The sequence below is a fragment of the Spinacia oleracea genome, chromosome 6 (assembly GCF_020520425.1).
Source record: "Spinacia oleracea cultivar Varoflay chromosome 6, BTI_SOV_V1, whole genome shotgun sequence".
NCBI lineage: Eukaryota > Viridiplantae > Streptophyta > Magnoliopsida > Caryophyllales > Amaranthaceae > Spinacia > Spinacia oleracea.
Window position 1 is genome coordinate 109336181 of NC_079492.1, and position 27853 is coordinate 109364033.

At 35.4% G+C, this 27853-nt stretch overlaps 1 non-coding gene across 1 annotated transcript; it reads right to left on the bottom strand.

Annotated features, from left to right (window-relative positions):
* Positions 1 to 14916: 14916 nt before the first annotated feature.
* Positions 14917 to 14988, bottom strand: TRNAC-GCA (transfer RNA cysteine (anticodon GCA)). Its single transcript has one exon. It is a non-coding gene; the product is annotated as a tRNA-Cys (tRNA).
* Between the last annotated feature and the right edge of the window lie 12865 nt (positions 14989 to 27853).

Here is a 27853-nt window from a genome sequence, read left to right on the forward strand (position 1 = left end):
ATGACTCAACAATCACATAAGGCATACAATCCACATTTGTTCACAACTGTTTTTATCTTGGAATTAAGTAAGTGATCATAAAGGCATCAATCAAGACTCATTCCAATTTATCCAGCCTTTCCTTTAACCATGATCAACCCCTGTATATGGGTGTAAAGTTTCAACTTACTAAACAAGGTCCACCGCCCTCATAAAGTAGTGAAAAGCTAAAAAGGAACAACGATCGATCAATCCAAACCAACATATATAGAATTATCTAGTGTTCCCAACCAACATGTTTGTATCAATCATCCATACTAACATGTTATAATTCTCATAATGCAATATAAGTTCAATATGTCCGTCCAACAGTATTAAACATGCAATTTCAACATAACCAAGTTCGTCAATAATATCAACATCACCAAGTTCAACAATAATATCAACATAACCAAGTTCATCAACAATTTCAACATGGTTTCAACAAATAGCACGCATTCCAAGCACACAGGTATGTACGTACCTTGTGTAAACAAACTGATAGGCCACTTTAACGAATTCAAAAGTCGCCTACAAAGAATTCTCCGCCTAAAATAATCAAGAAACGTACCCCAATCAATTCCTAATAATTTACAGCAACACTAACGTACTCTAAACACATCCTAAACATATTTAGAACATTCCCCAATATCGAAACTTAATTAATTAACTTCCTATAATAGTGATTAATTCCCTAACGATCCCTAATTATCATAAACTCCAACAAACGTTCCTTTTTAAATTTCCAGCAATATAAAATAATTCAAAACTTGCTCAAAATATATTCAACATCCTTAAGATCATAAAAAATAATAACTTTAATAGGTATAATCATTCTATTATGATTTTAAACATAATAAAGCCTTAAAAATTCATGCTTTAATAGTTTAAAGTACTTATTTAACCAAATTAATAAATTTGGAAATTAAATTTGTTACTTAATCATAATATAAAATCTGAAAATATACTTTAATCATAATAACTTGTAATTTATATTCAATAAACACGAATTAAATCACTAAACTAATTTAAAACCCTAACTTACATATTAATCAACCAAAACTGAAATTAATTAATTTACAATATCAATATCAAATCTGAAAATTATAATTTAACTATAAAGATTAATAATTTAATTCAAGAAACATAAATTGAAATCAATAAACTTAAATCAAAATATTTAAATAACTTAGGGTTTAAGAAATAACCAAAACAAGAAGGGGAGGAAGGGTGGCCGGAGGTGGTTCAGCGGCGCGGCGGCGCGGCGGCAATGGGAGAGCAAGTCGACGGTGGCGGCGGCCGGCTGGTGGTGCGGCTAACTTGCGTAAGAAACAAGAAGCAGAGAAGAGAGGGGAAGGTCTAGCTTTGCGTGCGTGGAGGAGAAAGGAGGAGGCAAGGTGAAGGAAATAGTGCCCTTGGTCCAAGTATGCATTCAATGTTAAGTCTAATAAATGCGGTTCAGTATTAATTAACAAGTTAATAATTCAGTGAGATCAAGAGAGCTGAATGCCTAGCTAGAGGCCGCTTCAGTTCAAGTGGAATTAATGATATTAATCTACAGCTTACTCTTGACTGAACCCGTAGGGTCACACAAATAGTACGTAAACGGATCAAGTATTTAATGGCATTAAATACTCCATCTATGGATATTCGGAATCGACGGATCTTGGTTTCAGTGGGAGCTGAGATCGTCACAGGCAAGAAATGAATACTCCGGAAATGATGATATTGCCGGAAACGGAAATATGGATCGTATCGGAAATATAAATATTATCCAAGTCGTAGATGTTGCCGGAAACGGAAACATGGTACGTATCGGAAAATATTATCGGAAATGGAAATATTGCCGGAATCGGAAATATTGCCGGAAACGGAAATATTGTCAGAATCGGAAATATTATCGGAATCGGAAAATAATTCCGGAAACGGAAATATTAAATATTTGTTCGAAACGGAAATTGATTTCGGAATCGGAAATATTGAATATTGTTCGTATCGGAAATGAATTCCGGAATCGGGAAATTAATCGGAAGCGTATCGTACGAATTAGCATCGGACGAGGCCTGTCAGACGAAGGCCCAGCACGAAGCCGGGCCATCGCCCAGCAAGCCAGCGCGCCACAAACGCACCAGCCAAGGCTGCGCCAGGCCCACCGCAAGGCAGGCCCAGCGCGCGCCAAGGCTACGGCAGCGTGTGGGCTTGCGGCAGTGGGCTGCGAGCTCGCAGGCTGCGCGCGCGCGCATGGCGCCCCTCGTGGGCTGCTATGCGTGCGTGTGTGTTTGTGTGCTACTCGAATCCTAAAGCTACCGGGATTTGTCATATGATTAAATCTAATCCTAAAAGATTTGGTTTATTTAATTAGAGTCCTAGTAGGATTATAATTAAATAAATTAGTATCCTAATAGGATTCCAAATCCTTTTCCATAACTCTATAAATAGGTGCCTAGGGTCACATATTTATATCGAGCATTCAAGTATTCAAAGTGAGTTTTTGAGAGCAAAATTCAGTCATACAATTGCCTATAAAGTGCCGAAAATTCTAAGTAACTTAAGGGCGATTCTAGTTGGTCAATCTTAAGGCGGATCCGGACGTGCTGTGGACTATCTACGGAGGGACGACACTTGGAGTCCTAAAGACTTGTTCTTGTTCGGTTCGGGCGCAGCTAGGGAGGGCACGCAACAAAGAGTATGCATCTAAACTATGCTAAATGATTATGTGTAAATAATATGTTTTCCTGGCTTTATGGTTTTTCCGCATGATTTATGAATTGTCATATGTTTCATAACCTAACAGTGGTATCAGAGCCTCTTATTATTTTCATAATCTAAAATTGCATGAACATGGTTAAATATTACAAATTTGCAAGAATTAAAAGGGGTGATTAATTTTCGTAATTGTTAATTAATTGCAAATTGCGTTTATTTAATTATACGTACGCAATTTTTCGGCAGTTTCTTCGTTACTCATCCAAATCGAGTGATTTTTGTGTCAATTCCGCATGTAAAAGGCATTCTAAAATTTTCAAATCCTAACTATGACTTTTCGGAGGTTTTAGTTTTTCGAATGCAAAATTTCGTAAATTTAAGATGTTAAATTAAATATTTGCGATTCTTGTTGATAAATCTTGAATTTTTGATTGACCTACTGTATATGTTTAACAAGTTTGAATGCCTAGCCTTGTTAATTATGCAATCTAATTTGTAATTATGATTAATTTGTTGAAAATTAGAATAATTTAGAATTAATTTGATTTTCATAATTAATTATAATTTAATTAGATACCTATGATTAAAAACCACCATAAAAATTGTAAATTTATGTTAAATTTTAAATTTTTATGACCTAGACTTGAATCCATGTTAATCGGAAATCAATTGAATAATAAATTTTCGACTTTTCGCCCTAAAATTATGAAATTAATATTATTTATTAATTTGTCATTAATTTTAAATATAAATTTTTTAAATTTTATGCGATTCGCTCATATAACTTGCACGCACAAAGCAATGGACGCTACGTGTTACCCTTAAGGGGTGTTGTATAGTGCGGGCATGTGACGACGAGCAAGGGAGCTCGTCGCCCATGTGGCACGAATGCAATGAGCAAGGCCATGGTGCACGAGCACAAGGCAGCAGCCCTGCCTTGTGTCGTGGGCTGTGAGCAATGGACGAATGGGCGAGGGCGAAAGCAAGGCACAGCAGTCGCGTGTGGGCAGCAAGCGAGCTGCGCCACAGCGCGCACTGCCTCGCGCAAGCGTGCGGAGCCTCGCGCGCAGCAAGCGCAAGCTCGCGTGCCACGAGTGCTACGCCCAGCGTCGATTCCTCGCGCAGCGAGCGAGGCTCGCAGGATCGAGCGCTGGCAAGCGCGCGCAGCGAGCGCTGGCGAGCTCGCGCATCGAGCAATGGCCCGCATAAAGCGAGCGCTGGCGAGCGCGCGCAGCGAGCGCTGGCTCGCATGAAGCGAGCGCTGGCGAGCGAGCGCAGCGAGCGATGGCTCGCGTGCATCGAGTGCTGGCGCGCGCAGCGAGCACCAGCTCGCGTGATGCCTTGCGAAGGAGAGCTGCAGCAGCGATGCGACGCAGCGCATGGGCTGCGCGCACATGGCCAGCGATGGCTGTGTGCGTGTGGCCCATGGGCGTGCCTTGCGTGGGGTTGTTGCGTTGCGATTAGATCGTTTTGAAATTTTAATTTGAAATTTTCAGTTTACGTAATTTTAATTAATTTTAAAATTAATGATTTAAATTATTTTCTTGGATTTTAATTTTGAATATTGTAATTATAATAAATTTTATTTATTCTAATTATTTTACTAAAATTAAAATCATGAATTAATTTAAATACGACTGAAATTAAATTAAACTTTGTGGATTCAATTATAAATTTATATGAGCTTTAAATTTTAATTAAATTTGTATGTTTCCGGTTAGACTAGAAATACATTTTTATGTTTAAAATTAGTAAAGCATATGAATTTATTGGTTTAAGTGGGAGCCCCTTTTAGTCATAAACTCTTGATTAGGTCTACAAATCCTTAAGGTTAAAACAACTTGATTAGAATTAATAAGGACTGAATAATTGGTAGATTATTGGTGCCCTTGATTAATTGCTGCAAATGTTTATGTGATGCATAATGTGTTTTACTAACCAGCTATGTGGGCCATTCATGATAATGAATGGGTGAATGGTATATATTGTATATGTACTGTTTTGCAGGTTATGAAGTGACTAGTATGGCCCAAATAGGATAGAAAATATGGTCTGCTTACCATTAATTTGAATGTAATTGGTCTAAAGTACCAAAGTCGTTTTTCAATTCAAATATGGTCTGCGTACCATCAAATAGTTGTAATTAGTTTTAATTATAGCTTATCCTATTTGAAGAAAATGGTGCTTCCCACGGAGATTTTCAAGACGGACTTTGAAGTTAAAGCTTCAAGATGAAGTCGGGCCATACTAGATCACATTTATCTTATGCATGTTTTAAGTTATTTATTGCCTTTAAATATGTCTTAAAATGCATGAGATCAAAAGCTTGATTATGTTGCATGATTAAGGATTTTAGTTCACTTAAAATCTAACCAACATAGTAAGAGCCTTAAGTTCCAAACTTAAAAATTGAGTTAAAAGGTGCCATGCCAAAATATACACTTGCTTGGATATCCTTTACATCAATCTAGTAATAGTTTTCGCTCAGCGAGGTGTTACTTATTGGTCCTAAAGGGGCAAGGTACACAAATAATTGTGAGTACATGTTAGTTTTGGTGAAACTCAACGATATAAGTAAGGAGTCCTTTTATGTCGTGGCAAAATCGATAGGTTTACCTAATAAGTTCTTAGACGTACCTATCAACCAAGAATAGTTTCTAGACTATTAGCAAAAGGTTTTTGCTTACCTAAGATGTTTTAGGATTAAGTCGACAAACTGTGCTTAGTTCTTCAATGATTTTAGGATCTTGGAATCATTTTATTCACACCTGCCGGAACACATAATTCGAATAAAATGCTAATGACTTGTTTAAATTGCATGATTGCTTTCATTTTCAAGTTATTATTCATGATAAATGTTTAGACTTTGCATGCTTCAATGTATGTTTTAATTATTGTTTATAATTAAATATCTTGCACTGCAATAAATCCTTTTAGAAAGGTAACAGTAAATTTCCTCGATTGGTAGTGAATCCAAGAACGATTCACGGAAATGAGAGAAAGTGAGCAATTTAAAATGTACGTTTCTTATAGCGACTTTTATGGTTGTTTTCGAACATCAAAGTCGAATGGCAAACCAATTGGTGCTTGTGAATTCAAAATACACTGTAGTTTTGAGATCATAAAGCATTGAGTTTAATACGCTCGGCTTTACCAATGGTTAAACAACGTAATATCTTTGTCCATTTAATTCTCGAATGAGTCCAGTCCCTAGACATTCGAATAGATCGATGCTTAGAGAACTTTAGAAGCTTCTGGTAAGATCATCTAGTTGAAACTTAATATTCAACATAAATTAAATGGTAAGAACCTTGTTGGGGTGACATTGGACATGTCTAACAAAGTATAAAAGTCAACACTAAAGAATTCAATTCTTAAGACTATAAGAAAGGGTACAAGAAATAGGAAAACGAGGAACAAATGAAAGGAATTTACGATTCCGTTTCTACCTATAAGTTTATGTTTAAAGAGAAGTGACCTAGCAATCAAACTTCCTTGGTATCATATACCGCTTGAGGTTCTTACTTCGGTAATAACTCAAACAATGGAAGCTAGGATACACTAATGACCTACAAGTGGGAAATGAAGCATGGCAATGCTACATTAGTTGTAGGGTCATCTAGTTTGTTTTAAGTCCTTTCAAAGGCTGGAACTTAATGGCTATTTTGTTCCATAATCAGCATACCTAAATTTCTGCTTCAAACACAGAAAGACTCACATTCAGAAGAACAAAAACAATGCTTGTTTGTTTGTTTATTTGAATGAAATACGGGTTGAGTCAATATGCTTGATTAAAACAAACAACTCTTTAACAATAAGAACTTTACTAGGTTCAAATCAACCCCTTGATTTGTGTTCCACTAATCTTTGGCATTGTTACTTAGACCATGTCAACAAGTTAACATTCAAAAGCTCTATGTTGATGGACTTTTGAAAGTTGATTGATTTCTAGATCATTCAAGACGAGCTAGTCTTACTTGTTGAAAGTAACAAAAGATATGAACTATTGTTAGAACGCCTAGACAATAGAGTTCAAAGCTAAAAGAAGATTTTATGACTTTATTATTTCACATGAATTTGAGTGAATATAGGTTTATTTACTCAATGTGATATAAGTTTGAATCTGTTTGGCTAGTTCAAAGATTCAGAAGTATAAATCCCACTTGGTAAGAAATCATAAAGATCTAGGATTAGATCATGTTGATGATTACTTGAGACCAAATATGATCATCAATGGTTGTGTGTTGTAATTTCACAATCTAGGTCCATAAGATATGGCATATCTTAGTTGGAATAATCGAAGTCAATTAGTACTTGATTCGATCAATGATGAATCATAAAGACTTTTCCTATAATTTCTAAAACAAAAATGCTCAACTACCACCAAACTAAACCAAATTCGTCAAAGCTATTGAAAAGTAATTTCAGAATATCTTTTCATAATATATCTAAAGAGTTCCTAAAACTCAGTGGGAGCTTAGTGTTTGTTATTCAACAAACTAAGGCCCAAGTATAGATATATGTTTCATTGTGATTTATTCAAATGAGACACAAGGGTATTGTTTCTACCACGAATTTTTGTAAACATAATGTTTGTTTGCTCGAAATAATGTCCTTTTGGAGATTCGTTTCCAAAATGAAAAGTGGGAGAAAATAGACCTCGAAAGTCTTCGAGGCGAACAACAAACATAAACGGACATTCCGGAGGCTTTTCGAAGTGCTTCAGAAAATCCGAACTTATTCTTTAAGGACTTTAGAAGTGGATTTTAAAGAATAGACATCTCTTAGAAGACTTTACAAGTGCTTCAAGGAGAACAGAATATTCAAAGGACTTTCAAGTGGCTATTGATATTCTATTGTTTGATGTTCTATACCCAAGTAGGCATAGAGTTCAAGTCACTGAAACTATGAGATTCTTCTATTAAATAGTGAAGAATCATGGAGTTCAGGTCACTGAAGCTATGCGATTCTTCTATTAGATAGTAAAGAAACCTACAACTTGCAGTCAAACTATTATCATGTAGATTAATGAGTTTGTGACCTGTAAGAAAGCTATGACGAAACCCACATTCCCTAAAATGGTTAGAGGCCATATATAGACTCAAATGTTTTAAATGGTTAGAGGCCATAAAACATACTCAAGGTTTTGATGACAAAATTGAAATTTTGTTGATTTGCAAGAATAGTTTCACACCTATTGGTTGCAAGTTTGTTTTAAGGATAAAAACCATCAAACATGAAAGTGTGTTCACACACAAAGCTAGATTAGTTGCTAAAGGTTACAAGCAAATTCACGGTGTGGATTGTGTTGAAACCTCATGCAAAATCGTAATGCTTAAGTCTATAATTCAAGCAATGATTGCATATGGCAATTGGATGACAAAACATCTTCCTCAGTCAAATGTTGGAAGAAACTATGTACATGGTATGTCATAGGATTTGTGGATCCAAATAAATGCTTGAAAAGAAAAGCTAGTTTATAAAATCTAAGTACAGATTTAAGCAAGCAATTGGGAATTAGAACTATATTTTAGTGAAGCTAATAAGTATTTTAGTTTCATAAAATGTACATGATTCTTATAGATATATAAGAAGTTTAGTGGGAGTACATAAAACTTAATTGGTCCTATGTGTATCACACACATATCTCTCTATTGTGAAATAACATTCAAATGCTAATGACTTAGATTTGAAATTATTCATCAATGATGGACCAAGGCGAAACTTAGAACATACTGGGTATTAAGATCTATTTACAAAGATCTTATATTAATGTTTTAGATTAAGTAATGGAATTTACTAAATCAAACACGAAAGACTCCATTGGAGATATTCGACCCATGTGAATAAATCTAAGTAAAGAATGTTTGAACTATGTATAAGCATTTACTAAGTTAAACATCAAAGGATCTAAGTAAGATTCTTAACCTATATTATATGTCAAAGAATTTAGCTGGATTTAGTATCTACTGAAACTAGATGAGCTAAACTTACATGAATAGAATTCAATTGGGAATTATTCTGCAAAAGAATTTATCATGTATGATATAATATGAGGATCGCCAAAAACGTATCGTATGACTTTAGGCATGACGAACATATACCAATCTCTATTGATCTAAGTGAAGATCAACTAGACTGAGATCAAGAATACTTATGGTACTTGAAAAGGTACATAGGAATAGTTCTTGATTCAAGGAAATAAAGATATGCTAAATATTGATGCTACACGCATAAACACTGGCAAAGGATCAAGCAAGACCCTTTGGAGTTAACCAATGATAAGGACGAGCTATAGAGCATCGTGTTTTGAAATGGCAACATGGATTGGAGACCATGAGTTGTTGCGTGGGAAATTAAAATAATAATTTCTATGTTCTAAGATATGGTTGGAGAGTCTTCCACATATCTATGAACTGCTTGGATAGGTAAATCCAAACAAAGCATCACTAGCAACCTATACAGTTGAAGTAAAAGTAATTATTGTCTAAGAAGCAATAAAACAGGGTTGTTTAAAGTTCTTCACTGAACTTGGGTAGATCACCTATCTGCTGGCTTGATGGTTTTTCATTGAAAAATGCGTAGAACCACTCTTGAAGCAAGAAAAACGTCTGCTAACTTGATGGTTCTTCATTGCAAAATGAGTAAAACCACCATCAAAGAAAGAAAGACTAGATCACATAATAAACAAACTCGAAAAGATCTTATCATCATATCTCGAAGAACATTCGATGAAAAGGATATTAAGATTAGCAAAGCATGATAACTAAACCTATGCAACAAGTGAGAAACAACACTCACATTGTGGCACTGGAAATCAAGCATAGCTTTGAATTCCATGAACTGTTTTAAAGATGGGTTTGAGGCCCATGGTTGTAAAACATTGGGGTTGAACATTTATCATATATGAAATTTATTTTCATATTCCATTTAATCTTGGTTTAGTATTAAATGATGAGTCCCTTCAAATTTGACAATATATTCAAGATAGACTGTCAGGACCAGTCATGTGACTAAGAAATGTCTATCAAGTGAACTTGAATGTCAAAGGTTGAAAATGGTCCCTAGTCGGAGTTTTCTATAAAATTGGACGCATAGAAAACGTTAGAAGACTAGAATGCAAGATGACTAGTAGTTCTGTTTCTTGAACTATGTGGACATGGCAATGTCATAATCATTTGCATAGATACTTACTTTGGGAAGACTAGTATCGGACAAGACCTATGAAACTTTACTGTAAGAGATGAAAATCTGTCATAAGTAAATTTCATTAAAATTATTAGACACTAAATCCTCAATACCTGAGTGATTTGAGATTACTTGTTTGAGAACTGGTTGCTTTGACGTTGACCAACCGTCGCACCGTAAAAGGAGGCTATAAAGGCAACGCTCATATAATCACCTATCAAACGAAGTCTAATCTCAAGATCGCAAGATTGGGATTGTCCTCCCATAAATCGGGATGAGATGCTTAAAAGTTGTACAAGGCCACTCGGAGAGCTAGAAACTGTGAAATGCATGGCCGTGCTCGGATGAATCATAGGCTATGATTATCTGTTTATTTGATCAGTTGAACTCTGAAACCGAGAAACACCTCTGGACATAATAAGGATGACAACTCTTACCTTATGTTCAAGAGCAAGCATCGAGCGACAAAGGAATTAGGAAATGCACACTTGTCCCTAAGGACAAGTGGGAGACTGAAGGAAATAATGCCCTTGGTCCAAGTATGCATTCAATGTTAAGTCTAATAAATGCGGTTCAGTATTAATTAACAAGTTAATAATTCAGTGAGATCAAGTGAGCTGAATGCCTAGCTAGAGGCCGCTTCAGTTCAAGTGGAATTAATGATATTAATCCACAGCTTACTCTTGACTGAACCCGTAGGGTCACACAAATAGTACGTAAACGGATCAAGTATTTAATGGCATTAAATACTCCATCTATGGATATTCGGAATCGACGGATCTTGATTTCAGTGGGAGCTGAGATCGTCACAGGCAAGAAATGAATACTCCGGAAACGATGATATTGCCGGAAACGGAAATATGGATCGTATCGGAAATATAAATATTATCCAAGTCGTAGATGTTGCCGGAAACGGAAACATGGTACGTATCGGAAAATATTATCGGAAATGGAAATATTGCCGGAATCGGAAATATTGCCGGAAACGGAAATATTGTCAGAATCGGAAATATTATCGGAATCGGAAAATAATTCCGGAAACGGAAATATTAAATATTTGTTCGAAACGGAAATTGATTCCGGAATCGGAAATATTGAATATTGTTCGTATCGGAAATGAATTCCGGAATCGGGAAATTAATCGGAAGCGTATCGTACGAATTAGCATCGGACGAGGCCTGCCAGACGAAGGCCCAGCATGAAGCCGGGCCATCGCCCAGCAAGCCAGTGCGCCACAAACGCACCAGCCAAGGCTGCGCCAGGCCCACCGCAAGGCAGGCCCAGCGCGCGCCAAGGCTACGGCAGCGTGTGGGCTTGCGGCAGTGGGCTGCGAGCTCGCGGGCTGCGCGCGCGCGCATGGCGCCCCTCGTGGGCTGCTGTGCGTGCGTGTGTGTTTGTGTGCTACTCGAATCCTAAAGCTACCGGGATTTGTCATATGATTAAATCTAATCCTAAAAGATTTGGTTTATTTAATTAGAGTCCTAGTAGGATTATAATTAAATAAATTAGTATCCTAATAGGATTCCAAATCCTTTTCCATAACTCTATAAATAGGTGCCTAGGGTCACATATTTATATCGAGCATTCAAGTATTCAAAGTGAGTTTTTGAGAGCAAAATTCAGTCATACAATTGCCTATAAAGTGCCGAAAATTCTAAGTACCTTAAGGGCGATTCTAGTTGGCCAATCTTAAGGCGGATCCGGACGTGCTGTGGACTATCTACGGAGGGACGACACTTGGAGTCCTAAAGACTTGTTCTTGTTCGGTTCGGGCGCAGCTAGGGAGGGCACGCAACAAAGAGTATGCATCTAAACTATGCTAAATGATTATGTGTAAATAATATGTTTTCCTGGCTTTATGGTTTTTCCGCATGATTTATGAATTGTCATATGTATCATAACCTAACACAAGGTTGGCCGACGGCTGGGCACGGCAGCAGCCGGGTCGGCGGCGGTCAGAGCTGGTGGCGGGGAACTCGCGGTGGTGGCTGTCGCAGCACAGAAAGCACGCATTAAAGAGGAGAGTAATAAAGAACGAGAGGGGAAAGGGAGAACGAAACAAAAGAGGATGAAGAAGAAGTTACCGGCGATGCAACTGCGGTGCCGGACAAAGGTGGTCGCCGGCGAGAGTATAGGTGGCTGGCGGCTGAACGGTAGCAAACAAGGAGGCTTGAGAGGGTTTTTCTGGTTCACGTAAATATTGAAGGAGGAGGGTTTTTGTTGGTTTTTGTTTTTTTTTTTACGTGAGATTGAAACAAGCAAAAAGAGTGGGGGTTTATTTGTTTTGGGCTTCACCTATTTAGGCTAGGAATTAAGATTTAGTTTGTTGAATCCAAAAGGGTTAGGATTGCTTTCTAATTTCAATCGAACGTAATTTCGTAATTCGAATTCGTTTAAACGTAAAATTCAAAAATTGATTTTGATTTCATAATTCATTAAAATATTCAAAATGTAAAAATAAGTATACGTTAATTATATATTTATTTCTAAAATTCGTAAATTCTTATTTAAATATATTAAATATACGTTAAAATATATAAATAAAAAGTATAAAATTACGGGGGATTACACCCTTCTTCTGGACAAGGGCGCTATTAAAGATGCTATTTTTCTTTTGTTGCCAAATACATATCAACTTTTGCAGATAATGATGCTATATTCCCCTCAACCAATTGTATATTTGCTGTCTCGATTGCAAGTGATTGATGTTGTTATTGTAGGATGTGAAGACATTGTTGGTAGCCAAAGCTATATTCCTGAAGAAGTGGTTGTGCAATATTAAGAGAAGCGACGCCAATTCTTGCGTTCAGTGGTAACTTTGCTGGTTGTTTGCTCAGTTCATCCTAGGATCTGCTATTGAGTTCAGTGTAGTACTACTAAGAATCAGACCAATATTAAGTGTAGTACTACTAAGAATCATACCAATATATCAAATGCTATATGGCTAATTGTAGTACTCCCTCCGTTCCTAAATAAGTGTCCACTTTAGACATTTACACGGGAATTAATAAAATTGAATGGTGTGCAAGAGGTAATGATTGGGAATGTTTTTTTAGGGGAAAAGATAAAGTAGATAATTTTTTAATTAGAAAAAGTACAATAAAAAAAATCAGAAAAGGCAAATAAATGCCATGTCACTAATCCCCTACCAACAAAAACAACCAATCATATTGCAAAAACAAATCCAAGCACCAACAGAATTAAAGGACCATAATAAAGCAAATAAACCCTCATCTCAACACTGCCTTCCCCCTCAACGCCATCGCCGACGACACCTCCTCCACCTCAACGACGACCAGCTATTCTAACCCAGAAAAATCATCAAAATTCAAACCCATAAATTCGAACCTCCTCCTCAAATTCTAATCAGAAAAATCATCAAAATATCACCAAACCCTAAAAAAATTAAAACCCAGAAAACATATACATTTGAACCCACAAATCCAGAAATTAATCCAAAATAGAACCCAAAAACTCAAAAATTCATCCAAAAACTCAGATGAACGCAAATCCATAAAAACAACTAAAAATCATCAAAAAATCAAAAAATTCGAACAACAAAAAATCATAAAAAAACTAAGATTAACCCTAAATTCATTAAAAAAAAACACACAAACCCAGAAAAACAAATATTAACCCTAAAATCGAAAGAAAAACCCAGAAAAATATTAAAATATCCATATAATCACAAAAATTCATCAACAAACCCAAAATCATAAAAACAATCATCAATAAATCCAGAAATCGTCATTAAACCAAAATAAATTTTAAAAATATCAAAAATTCAACATACCTAGCAATCCAAAGCCAAAATCGAGTTTTAAGAGGTCAAATTTGACCGTGAAAACTTCAGATCTGAAATTTTCATGGTTAAATTTCACCATTTTAACAAAATCTTGAAGATGGAGGGAGAAAGAAACAGGGAGGGACGAGAGGAGATGAAGAAAAATGAAGGAGAGAGAGAGGGAGAGAGGAGTTGAATCAGAAAAATGAAGGAGAGAGAGAGGGAGAGAGGAGATGAATAGAAAATGAAAGAGGAGAGAGAGAGAGGAGTAACGTGGGTTTGGGGGTTTACCCATAAAACCCACTTCCCCAATCTGACTTTCACTATATTTTTTTAAAAAAATCTTTTTTTTAATGAATTTTTTATTAATTTTTTGGCACAAATTTTAATGAAAAGTAGGTAAATGGTGTAATTGTTGGTAAGTTAAGGGGTATTATAGTAAAGTTTACATGTCCAAAAATGGAAACTGGACACTTAAAAGGGAACGCCATAAATGGGAATGGTACACTTAAAAGGGAACGCCATAAATGGAAATGGGACACTTATTTAGAAACGGGGAGAGTACCTATTTGTACTTTGTAGTGTATGGTGGCGGAGATGGCACTATAGGCTTGTCCTTGTAAGTTTTTAGTGATTCTACAATTGGATAAGATGTTATGGTCGTCTTCCAAATGATATTATGTACTATAAGTATATTTGTACTCATTTAAAATTGAAAAGAAGCAAATATCTTTGTAATTTTCCTATAGTTAAGTGTTTGAGCTGTATTTCGAAATAGGACGATACTGATAAGCAATAATATTAGAAGTTTTAATTGATATTCATCATCCAAATTGGTTCCTCAAACTCTAATACGGGTTGTCGTAATCTTGTCCTACTAGCTTCAATACCATGATCTGAAAACTTTAGGCATAAATAATTGCATAAGTTGAATGCATAAAAAAAAGTGCCTTAAGAACACAATAGTTAAAAACTTAGCATAAACAGCCCACGCAATAATATTACGATAAATGGCATAATTAATCCGTTTATATTATGTGGTGCAAAACTTAATTAATCGATTTTCCGGCTAACAACCGCGTGCAGTCCTACACCTAGTAAATTTAAATGTATGAGTTTTGTATCATCCCTTGTTAAAAATAGTTATAATTTTACATTAGTGAGATCTTAATATTAAAATTACAGTATTGAAAAATAAGTTTCCAAAATAATTTAAATGTAGGGCCCAACCGGGTTCGAACCGGTGACCTCTTGATCTGCAGTCAAATGCTCTACCACTGAGCTATGGACCCAATTTGGTATAATTTTGTACGTTGTACTCCCTCTGTCCCTTAATACTCGCACCGTTTTGACTTTTTGCACTATTCACATAATTCACTTTGACCCTATTTTATTTATAGTATATGAACACAAATGTTAATATATAATATATTGTTGGATTCATCTTAATATATATTTTCAAAATATTAATATTTTTATAAGTTATTATAATATGTAGTTAAAGATATTGGTGGTCAAAGTTGTGCATTGAAAAGCGTATCCAGTCAAAACGGTGTGAGTATTAAGGGACGTAAGGAGTATTATATATTAGTAATGAATATTACTCACTGGATCTAGCTTTATTCAAAATTGGCCCAATTGCAATGAACTGCAAATATCAGTAGATTCAGTACATGGCTAATTGACTAGGTTCATAATTTCACATGATGATACGAAAATATGATATACTTCGTATTTTTTAGTTACTTGACCAAAAAACTTTCACTAGCGATTTTGTTATACTATAATTATCTTTTGAGCCCGATTAATGAACGGTCAATTATATAGTGGTTAATAAACGATATTTTTAAGTGCTAATTTTGTTGAGGGTTTATAATTTTAGTGGGAATATATGATTTATATAAAGCTGGAATTTAAAAGTTGAAAAAAAAATATGAATTAAATGGTGAATTGATGAGAAAATGAAATGGAAATTGAAGCTTTAAATTAAAATACTTCGTATAACAAAAGGAAAAAATAAAAAAAAGAACAAATTAAACATGTCATCTAATAATCTATGATCTTCCTTTTTAAATATTAGGTATATACAGATTAGTAAAAATTTATCCTAAACCTTTTGTTATTGGAGATGAAAATATCACTCTCATACGTACTCCAAAAACTAAAATGCCATTGATTCTATGTACATTTTGAAATGATTGTCGTATATGTTTTTCTCAAATTTATATTGTAGCATACTAACGTATGCAATTACTCAACCCTAACTAATTGTTCCCACATGGTTGAGTGAAGAAACAAAAAGAGTAGTTCGTATGAGTGTATTTTATTACATAAAAATTCTTATATAAATGTGGTGTATAATAAATATAGTAAATCGGAGTAAAAGATAACTCAAAAGGTGTAAAAGTTACCCTGATACTCCGTATAATGTAAACATTATCTAGTTTTAGTGATATGTTTTTCATTTTAATAAAAAATATTTTTTTCAAAAGCACTAACAATAATGTATAAAGGTAACCGTTTAACTTTTAAAATGTTTTTCCATCAATTTTTTTATAATATAAATTAATCAAAACATGTTAAAAATTACCAAAAATTGAGTTAAAGTTACTCCGATCTACACCAATTTTATTGTACACCGAATGCGTACAAAACCTTTTGATTGTATTAACTCGATTTCATTTATATGAATTGAAATTATTACACTTATTTACACCCGACTACTATATAATTAAGAAGGAGAAAAAGTCTATGCAAAATCAAAACAAAGCAGCAATTGCAAATATTGTAGACCTAGGTAGTAGCTCAAAAAGTCAAATTAGAACATTCAAGAGCATAATATCCGAAGAAATAAAATGTTGATGAAATTTCAGTAATAGATAATTATAATAGTCCGTCCGTTCTTGAATGTTAATCCTCTTTTTGTATTAAGTTGTTTTTCCTCCTTCCGTATTTAATTAAAAAAAAATACAATTCCATAAATTACCTTATTTTATTAAAAGATACACTTCCTATTTTTGGCATGTCGTGGTCTCCACTTCCAATTATATTAATCGTTATCTCCTTCTTGTGGTCCTAACACTTACACACATACTCTTTTTACAACAATAAGTAATTAGGTTAGGTCTCGTGCACCGCACGGATTTCATAATTTTTTTTTTTTGTTGCACACTAACTTATTTAAAAGAATATTTAAGTTTTGTCATAGGTTATTGGGAAAATAAGATAAATTACTATTTATTCAAATTATAAAGTGATTGGTACTTTTAGGAGTTTAGGATTTCGGCAAAAAGATAAGTTGGGAAAAAATTAAATGAAACAAAAACTTGTCAAATTGTTATCAGGTACCCGTTACTTTTAGAATTTGATGATATTTGTAAGTGTACCCGCTATCTAAATTTTATGTAAAGCAAGAATGACATCTATGAATTGTCCGATAACCATATCAGTTAGAATAGCATCTAGTTTTAGGCCGAATATTCGATCGAATTTCCGGTCTTTTACGTAATTTTCTAAAACTCACTTTTTAACACTTGCTTTACATAAAATGTAGTAAAATAAAATAAAATAAATAATTCTTGTTTAGGTATTTACGTATAGTACTTAACTATTGTAACATTTTTTTTTGACGGAACTATTGTAACATCGGATTTTTCATGAAATGCCCCCGAGGTTTGCTTTAATGCACCAAATACCCCTAAACTTTCCAGAATGCACCAAATACCCTCGAGGTTTTAATAAATAACACAAAATGCCCATAATAAGCATTTTCCGTCCATTCCGTTAAGTCTCCGTTAACATTATTTTACTTTTTTACCCTTATTCAACAATTTTCTCTACTAATCATAATATTACCACTTAATTAAATTAATTAAACTAATTAAACCCCTAAAAATAATAATTAACTATTATCTAAAAAATTAAGACCCTAAAAATCTAATTAATTAAAAAAAACAAAAATTGACCCAAAATATGTACGTGAAGTTAATTGCTTGTTCATCACCACACCACCATCATCATCTTTCTCATCATCATCATCTCAAACCACCATGAAAGCGTTATTTCCATCAACCGGCGCCATCATTATCATCATCTTTCTCATCTCAAACCACCATCATCTTTCTCATATCATCATCTTTCTCATCTCAAACCACCATGGAATTGAAGCGTCATTTCCATCGACCGACGCCATGTTCGGTAATCTGAAGCTCCGATCCTGTGAGTTTAGAGATGGAGATGATATGAGACCATCTGATGGAGGTATAGAGGATTCGTAGATCCTCCAGCCATTTTAACCAGGTGGGAATCAATGGAACACGATTTTGCGATTTAGGTTTAAATTGATTTGGGGAAAATCAATTTGGGGAAGAACACATTTTTTATTTTTTTTGGAATAAATCTGCACAGTAGGGTTTTGGAGTATTTTCATCGATTAATTTGGAGTATTTTTTGTTGGAAATTTTCTGGGATCTTGTTGGTTTTGAATTTTTTGTTGGTTTTGGATCTTGTTACGAATGTTTTGGTGATATAATCGTTGATTTTTGCTGATTTTTCTGGGATGTAAAAGTTGATTTTCTGGGTTTAAGAAAGAAAAGGAGAAGAGAAGAGGAAGGGTTCCTTGGTGGTTGTGGGTGGCGATGGATACTGATTTGGAAGAAGCAACGGGAGAGAGAAAGGAGCAAAGATGATGGGATTTGGAGGATTGACAGAGGGAGTTAGAAAGGAGCGGAGATTATGGAATTTGGAGGATTGATTTGCAGACTCCTGGGAAGAAGAGGAGACATCACAAAGGAACAAGAAAGAGAAAGAAAAAAAAGGAAAAGAAAAGAAAAAAATTTAATGTTAACGGAGACTTAACGGAATGGACGAAAAATGCTTATTATGGGCATTTTGTGTTATTTATTAAAATCTCGAGGGTATTTGGTGCATTCTGGAAAGTTTAGGGGTATTTGGTGCATTAAAGCAAACCTCGGGGGCATTTCATGAAAAATCCGTTGTAACATTTATAAAGTTATTAAGTAGGCCAAATCTACTATGAGATTAAACAAAAGAAGTGAAAATCATAATATTTTAAATCTTGCTACTAGTATGTGCCCGTGCTAATGCATAAAAAGTCATATTCTAATAAAGTAACGTACTTTATATAATGTTGTATTCTAATAAAATTAGATTATAAAATTAGACAGCTTATAAAAAAAGCATTAGATTATATAATGTTGTATTCTAATAAAATAATGTATAATTTAAACATTAGTTGTATCTAAGACAAAATGTCATATTCTAATAAAGTAACGTGCTTTATTGTGGTTGATATCTGAATTTTCCGAGTATGTCATTTCAATTTTATTTTACCGTATTTATTTAGCTCCAAATACGCTTATAAGAACGTTAATATTAATTAATGGTATTTTATGATTTATGGTTAGTTGATTTTTATGAAAAGTTTTGGTACTAATTGATCATATGTTTAATTATGTGTCATTTCTATCATCTATTTTAATTGATTACACACGTAAATTCAGGATGGATAAGTTTGTTTACATTTTATTTTTTCCATATTTCTTTGTTTATATGATGGTCTATATTGAGTGTCCATATTGTTGATGTCTAACCAATAGAAATGTATTTTTCTTCTAGAGTAGTCATTTTATACTCAGTACATGATTTTGTTCTCTCAAGTTTTTTTTACCTCCTACAAAATACTTGTTTTACTATTGAAACTAAACATGAAAGTAAATGTTGTTTCTTAAAATTAAAGCAAATGAAATGATAATTAGTTTTACGCTTATCATGTACTGCGTAATATGAATAGACGAAGGGGGCGTTTGTTTTAAGGTTTTCGAAAAAGATAAGGGAATCAAGTGGGATGATTCTGTTATATATTGTTTGTAATAAATTTTGTTTCATCCCCTTGATCTCTCTTACCCTCAAAATCATCTACATCCACCCCCCTCACTCCTAAGGCATCGATTTTCTTCTCTCCTGTACTCCACTACCACCTTCACCGTCATTGACCAAAGCCTTGACCACTCCCGCACTACCTCGCCACCGCTTGACCCAACCACCCCAGTCACGTACCAGACCACCATCTTCCGCACCTCCATTTTATTCCACCTGCATTGACATACTCAACCACCAACAAACCATACCCAATGACCATGCAATTCTCCCCCGCTAACGATAAAAGTCTTCTACGTACCAATTCATTACCAAATTAAACCTAACTACCATCAAATCTGATCGATGAAAATTGTTTCACCCCACCCATAACCCCAAAAACTATCCTCATAAAAACCCACAAAGCCACCCTAAACACCCTCCCGGTTCACCATGGAACACAGCCACCCACCGTCCTCCTTAAAAACCACAAAGAACCATGAATTTTGAGTTTAGATCATGAAATCCGACTCGAAAAACACATACTAAAAGAGTTAATGTTGAAGTCAATCACATCAAATTAAATCATGAAAAATCTGAATAAAATTAGAAAATTAATAATGATGATTGATATTTATCACGTAGTAAAAAGAAAATTATATATCCTCTCCGTCACATGTATATCATAATAATATCTTACTTCGTACTTAAATGGCAAGAATTGTATATTGACAAAGTGTTGTAATTTTTTATATTATTATTTACTTGTTAGTATTGAAGTTCTAATATTATTACGTGCGGAGTACGTACGGTTTTTTCATTAAATACCTCTAAGTTTTGGCGAAATTCACCAAATGCCCTCGAATTTCAGTAATACATAAAATATCCATATTTCAAAACATAATACACGAAGTACCTCAATTTCAATACTTAACACACCAGAAAACATTAATGACGTCATCTACCTCATAATCAACCAATTAACGTCTAATCAATCCCCATAATCAACCCACCAATTAACAACACTATTTATTATGTAAATACAACATTCTTATTCTAGCTTTTTGTTACGTAAGTAGTACAAAACTTTTATTAGGATTGAAAATATTTTTCTATTTTATACTATTTTAAATTAGGAAAATCAAAATTATTTCGTAAAAAAGAAGTTTTGCATATTGAATCAGGTCAACCTGTCAATTTGGTTGAATACAAAGTAAAGAAAGGATCGATTTGTGTTTAATATAGAATGGAAATTCTAAAGGTTATCTTTGTTACACATTTTTGTTTTATTTATTAATTTTAGTTTCCTTCTTCATTCGTATTATGATTCAAATTGACCAATTTTTTTAATATTTCTCTTTTTTGTTAGTATTTCCTCCCTCTATTTCGTAGTTTAACTTCATGTTTTGGTAGTTTCCTTTTTGGTCCAGCTCAATTTAAGGGAATTAAGATGATGATGTGGAGTAGTTGTGGGTTGAGAATCGGGGTTTGGAGGCCTCTCATTCCTCACCACTCTGCTTTAATAATATAGATTCACCCACTATCAATTTCTTACAATAAGTAATAACTCAATACACACTTTCATCTTATTTTAATAAATTCAACTCACCCTCCTAAAACTACGTGAAGGTCAAACTGTATCTTTTAGTTAATACGGATGGAGTATCATCTTTTGGTCACTTTTGGAATATTTCTTTATTTGTCCAATCTTTATCCCCACTATGCCATTGAAAATATCCAAATGACCCACTACTCCCAAGTAAACATTTATCCCGTTATACCCATTAGTTATTTATTCTCTTACCCATACGGGTTAGATTCTATTGATATTTATATGACAAGTGTACTCAAGTTGGATTGTCTTAGATTCTAATGGACTAACATTCAAAAAACAGATTATTTCTGAATTTCTGATGAGTATGGAACTAATAGATTAAAATAAATAAGGTACCGCCTAGTGGTTAAGAACTTAAGACTATGAGTCTATGTACTTTAGGCATCAGGATCGAAATTTCGAATCCCCAATTTTCCAATTGTAATTGTATTCCGGTGACTCATTCGTAAAAAAATTTAAAAAAAGTTGATTAAAAAGTACATCAACATTTCTTGGCAAAACTGTCACAAAGAACCTTCTTTTTTTCCTCAATTTGTGAACTAGTACCTTATGTATTCATTTTTGTGAAATAGTACCTTGAATTAAAAACTTGTTTTAAAAATGGTACCCTGTTGCAACATTCCGGCCAAATAATAATTTTTCGGACATTGATTCTGTTTGTTGCCACAATTTGAGAGGGAAATCTTTGCGTGCGAACACGCTCTCATCATCTAACCACATTCAAATTTTTCAGCGCATGTTCTTCTTCAATGTCAACTACCATCTTGAACTTATCTTCCTCATGCCTGCTGATTTCCCTCTTGAGTAAATCAATTTGGGATTGCAAAATTTTCTTTTCAAGCAGCTGGTAACATCCTTCTGCCAGTCAAGGATACCTTTGTCTACCCACTCAAAAAAATTGCATCCCCTTCTTCCAGTTGCATAGTCATAGAACTTGGATGCTATGAACTTTCTTCCTGGGGTTTCCATTGTCCATGCCTTTAATGGCCCTAAGCAAGTCCACAATAACATGTAGAGCGAAAACTTCGAAGAGATGAATGAGAAAGAGAATACGTCTGCAATGGAATCAATTACAAGCAATCAAATTCAATTGATTACAATTTGCACCAAGGAATTCAAGAGATGAAAAGATAGAAAATCATACCTTTGGTTCTTGAAACCAGTTGTTGCTTTCCCTCTTAAAAATAATTGAGTGTAGATCTAAAATTCTCGTGGGTATTGTTGTTCTGCTATTCTTATAAGAAGAGTAACATAGGCGCGTGATGTTTGGCTAGGTTTGTTACACACACAGGTTTTTGGAGGGAAGGTTAAAAAATGGCTGGAAAATTGTTATTTTAGCCGGACTGTTGCAATAAGGTACCATTTTTAAAACAAGGTACTATTTGACAAAACTGAAAATATAAGGGTCTTGTATGGTTAGGAGTTGTTAGCTGTTAGCTGATAGATGGTTTGACTAGCTGTTAGCGGTTAGTTGTTTGTATTAGTTGTTGGAAAAATAATCCAACCTTTGCCCGGTAATCCATTAACAGTCCCACCTATGCGATATTTCTAGCTGATCCAACCTTTGACACCTATTTTCTTTAAACAGACCCCTTGAAATGACGACCTGCAAAATCAGGTCACTTGTCCTACATGACAATGACCGTTGCGATTTTTGCAGGTTTCCTTCCTTTAAAGTTCCTCCCTCTCATTTCCTTCTCTGTTTTTGCTAAACTCGTCTTTGCTAATCATTCTCCTTCCTTCTATCTTCCTTTCGTACTCTTCATCACTATCCTTTCCATTCCCAAAATCCTCCCTCATTAAAACAACAAACTAATTAATCATCCACTAAACCAGAAAGATATATTAGTGAAGAAGAGCTAGGACACCGTCAACATAATCCTTATTCTTTATGCCATTTTATGCTGCATTTTCGCCAAAAGAAACAACGATTCTTTGATGATGTCGATATTAGCAAGTTTTATCCAAAGGAGAATCGCGTTTGTAATGATGAACTTCATGTTAGGTTATAAAAAATATAAACAATATAATTCATGCAGAAAAACCATAAAGTCGGGAATCCAAATTAATTGACACATAGTCAATTAGCATAATTAGGATACATACAATGTGATGCGTGCCTTCCCTAGCTGCTCTCGAGCCGAACAAGAACAAGTTTAGGACTCTAAATGTCGCCCCTTCGTAGATAGTCCACAGCACGTTCAAATCCGCCTTAGATGCAATTAACTAGAATATTATCTAAGGTTTTATGTGCACTCGGAAAGCTTATTATTAATTTTAGGCAAATTATTAAATTCTCTCTTGAACTTAATGTATGTGAATACTTATTGAATTGCATTATAAATTGTGATCATGAACCACATATTTATAGGGTGGAAATAACGGAGTTAGAATTTTACTTGGATTCCAATAACTAAATCCATTAGGATTCTAGTTAAATTATATCATTAGAATTTTACGTTTACTCAAATACCTAAGTATTTCAGATTTAACAAAATATCCAATTTGAGTAGAATTAGGAAAACGCGATTACTTCCTAACGAAGTAATCCTAACCGGCCAAGGTAGTGCATGCGTGGCCCTTGACCCGACGCTGCTACGCAACCCGCAGCTCGCAAGCCCACGAGTGCTGTTGTTTGCTCGCTGGCCCATGGGCGCTGGCAGCATGCACGCGGCCCACGAGGGCGCTGCTGCTGCTCAGCCTACTTGCTCTGCGTGCGCGGGCTTGCTTGGCGCTGGGCCTGGCTTCGTGCTGGGACTTCCGTCTTGCAAGCTCGTTCGTCGATCGTTTCGTACGTCGCGCTTCCGATTCGTTTTCCGATTCCGGAATTCGTTTCCGATTCGAACAAATATTTAATATTTCCGATTCCGGAATTTATTTCCAATTCCGACAATATTTCCGATTCCGGTAATATTCCCGTTTCCGGCAATATTTCTATTTCCGATAATATTTTCCGATACGTACCATGTTTCCGTTTCCGGCAACATCTACGACTTGGATAATATTTATATTTCCGTCATGATCCATATTTCCGTTTCCGGCAATATCATCATTTCCGGAGCATTTCTATATTTTTCCTTTTGACGATTTCAGTTCCCACTGGAATCGAGATCCGTCATTTCCGAGTGTTCATAAATAGAGTATTTAATACTTGATCACTTAAATACTTGATCCGTTCACGTATATTTGTGTGACCCTACGGGTTTAGTCAAGAGTAAGCTGTAGATTAATATTATTAATTCCACTTGAACTGAAGCGGCCTCTAGCTAGGCATTCAGTTCACTTGATCTCACTGAATTATTAACTTGTTTTAATCAATTAATACTGAACCGCATTTATTAGACTTAGCATTGAATGCATACTTGGACCAATGGCATTATTTCCTTCACTTCAATCTGATGAGGTTGTTGTTAGGTTATGACAAATATAAAACATATATTTCATGCGGAAAAACCATAAAGCCAGGAATCCAAATTAATTGCCACATAGTCAATTAGCATAATTTAGGATACATACATATGACGCGTGCCTTCCCTAGCTGCTCCCGAACTGAACAAGAACAAGTTTAGGACTCCAAACTGAAGGAAATAATGCCCTTGGTCCAAGTATGCATTCTATGATAAGTCTAATAAATGCGGTTCAGTATTAATTAACAAGTTAATAAATTCAGTGAGATCAAGTGAGCTGAATGCCTAGCTAGAGGCCGCTTCAGTTCAAGTGGAATTAATGATATTAATCCACAGCTTACTCTTGACTGAACCCGTAGGGTCACACAAATAGTACGTAAACGGATCAAGTATCTAATGGCATTAGATACTCTATCTATGGATATTTGGAATCGACGGATCTTGGTTTCAGTGGGAGCTGAGATCGTCACAAGCAAGAAATGAATACTCCGGAAACGATGATATTGCCGGAAACGGAAATATGGATCGTATCGGAAATATAAATATTATCCAAGTCGTAGATATTGCCGGAAACGGAAACATGGTACGTATCGGAAAATATTGTCGGAAATGGAAATATTGCCAGAATCGGAAATATTGCCGGAAACGGAAATATTGTCAGAATCGGAAATATTATCGGAATCGGAAAATAATTCCGGAAACGGAAATATTAAATATTTGTTCGAAACGGAAATTAATTCCGGAATCGGAAATGTTAAATATTGTTCGTATCGGAAATGAATTCCGGAATCGGAAATTTAATCGGAAGCGTATCGTACGAATAAGCATCGGACGAGGCCTGCCGGACGAGGGCCCAGCTCGAAGCCAGGCCATCGCCCAGCAAGCCAAACGCGCGCCACAAGCCCAGCCAAGGCAGCGCCCAGGCCTACCACAAGGCAGGCCCAGCGCGCGCCAAGGCCGCGGCTGCGTGGGCCTCGCTGCGTGGGCTGCTGCTCGCACGCACGCGCATGGGCGGCCCATCGTGGCTGCCGTGTGTGTGTGTGAGTTTGTGTTCATGCACGATTCCTAAAACATGCAGAGTTCGGTTAATGATTAAATTCCTAATTCTATTTGATAAATTAATTAATTAGAGTTCTTGTAGGATTCTAAGTTTAATTAATTCGTATCCTAATAGGATTCCAATTCTCTTTCCATACCCCTATAAATATGTGGCCTGGGTTCACAATTTATAACGAGTTTTTTAAAGTATTCAAAGTGAGTTTTGAGAGAAAAATTCAGCCACATTCCTTGCTCAAAAGTGCCGAAAATTCTAGTACCTTAAGGGCGATTCTAGTTGGTCAATCTTAAGGCGGATCCGGACGTGCTGTGGACTATCTACGGAGGGACGACACTTGGAGTCCTAAAGACTTGTTCTTGCTCGGTTCGGGCGCAGCTAGGGAGGGCACGCAACAAAGAGTATGCATCTAAATTATGCTATATGATTATGTGTAAATAATATGTATTCCTGGGTTAATGTTTGTTTCCGCATGATTTATGTAATATCATATGTATCATAACCTAACAGTGGTATCACGATCCCCTTATTATTTTCATAATCTAAATTGCATGAACATGGTTAAATATTACAAATTTGCAAGAATTAAAAGGGGTGATTAATTTTCGTAATTGTTAATTAATTGCAAATTGCGTTTATTTAATTATACGTACGCAGTTTTTCGGCAGTTTCTTCGTTACTCATCCAAATCGAGTGATTTTTGTGTCAATTCCGCATGTAAAAGGCATTCTAAAATTTTGACAAAAATAGTATTTTCTGCCGAACCCAGAATTCTCAAATTCGAAGCCTAACTATGACTTTTCGAAGGTTTTAGTTTTTCGAATGCAAAATTTCGTAAATTTAAGATGTTAAATTAAATATTTGCGATTCTTGTTGATAAATCTTGAATTTTTGATTGACCTACTGTATATGTTTAACAAGTTTGAATGCCTAGCCTTGTTAATTATGCAATCTAATTTGTAATTATGATTAATTTGTTGAAAATTAGAATAATTAAGAATTAATTTCATTTTCATAATTAATTATAATTTATTTAGAAACCTATGATTAAAAACCACCATAAAAATTGTAAATTTATGATAAATTTTAAATTTTTATGACCTAGACTTGAATCCATAACAATCGGAAATCAATTGAATAATAAATTTTCGATTTTTCGCCCTAAAATTATGAAATTAATATTATTTATTAATTTGTCATTAATTTTAAATATAAATTTTAAATTTTTATGCGATTCGTTCATATAACTTGCACGCACAAAGCAATGGAAGCTTCGTGTTACCCTTAAGGGGTGTTGTATAGTGCGGGCATGCGACGACGAGCAAGGGAGCTCGTCGCCCGTGCGGCACCAATGCAATGAGCAAGGCATGGTGCACGAGCACAAGGCAGCAGCCCTGCCTTGTGTCGTGGGCCACGAGCTATGAACAAATGGGCATGGGCAAAAGGCAAGCCAAGGCAGTCGCGTGTGGGCAGCAAGCGAGCTGCGCCACAACGCGCACTGCCTCGCGCAAGAGCGCGCAGCCTCGCGCGCAGCGAGCGCAAGCTCGCGTGCCACGAGCGCTGCGCCCAGCGTTGCTCGCGCGCACAGCGAGCGATGTCGCCCGCCCAGCGAGCGATGGCTCGCGCGCACAGCGAGCGATGGCTCGCGCGCACAGCGAGCAATGGCTCGCGCGCACAGCGGGCTATGGAGCGCGCGCAGCGAGCGCTGGCGAGCGCGCACTGCGAGCAATGGCTCGCGTGCGACGAGCGCTGGCGCGCTCGCAGCGAGCACCATAGCGTGCGATGGCTTGCGATGGGAGATGCAGCAGCTATGCGACGAGCGCATGGGCTGCGCGCACATGGCCAGCGAAGGTTGTGTGCGTGCGGCCCATGGGCGTGCAATGCGTAGGGTGTTTGCGTTACGATTAGATCGTTTTGAATGTTTAATTTGAAAATTTCAGTTCACGTAATTTTAATTAATTTTAAAATTAATAATTTAAATTATTTTCTTGGATTTTAATTTTGAATATTGTAATTATAATAAATTTTATTTATTCTAATTATTTTACTAAAATTAAAATCATGAATTAATTTAAATAACGACTGAAATTAAATTAAACTTTTTGGATTCAATTATAAATTTATATGAGCTTTAAATTTTAATTAAATTTGTATGTTTCCGGTTAGACTAGAAATACATTTTTATGTTTAAAATTAGTAAAGCA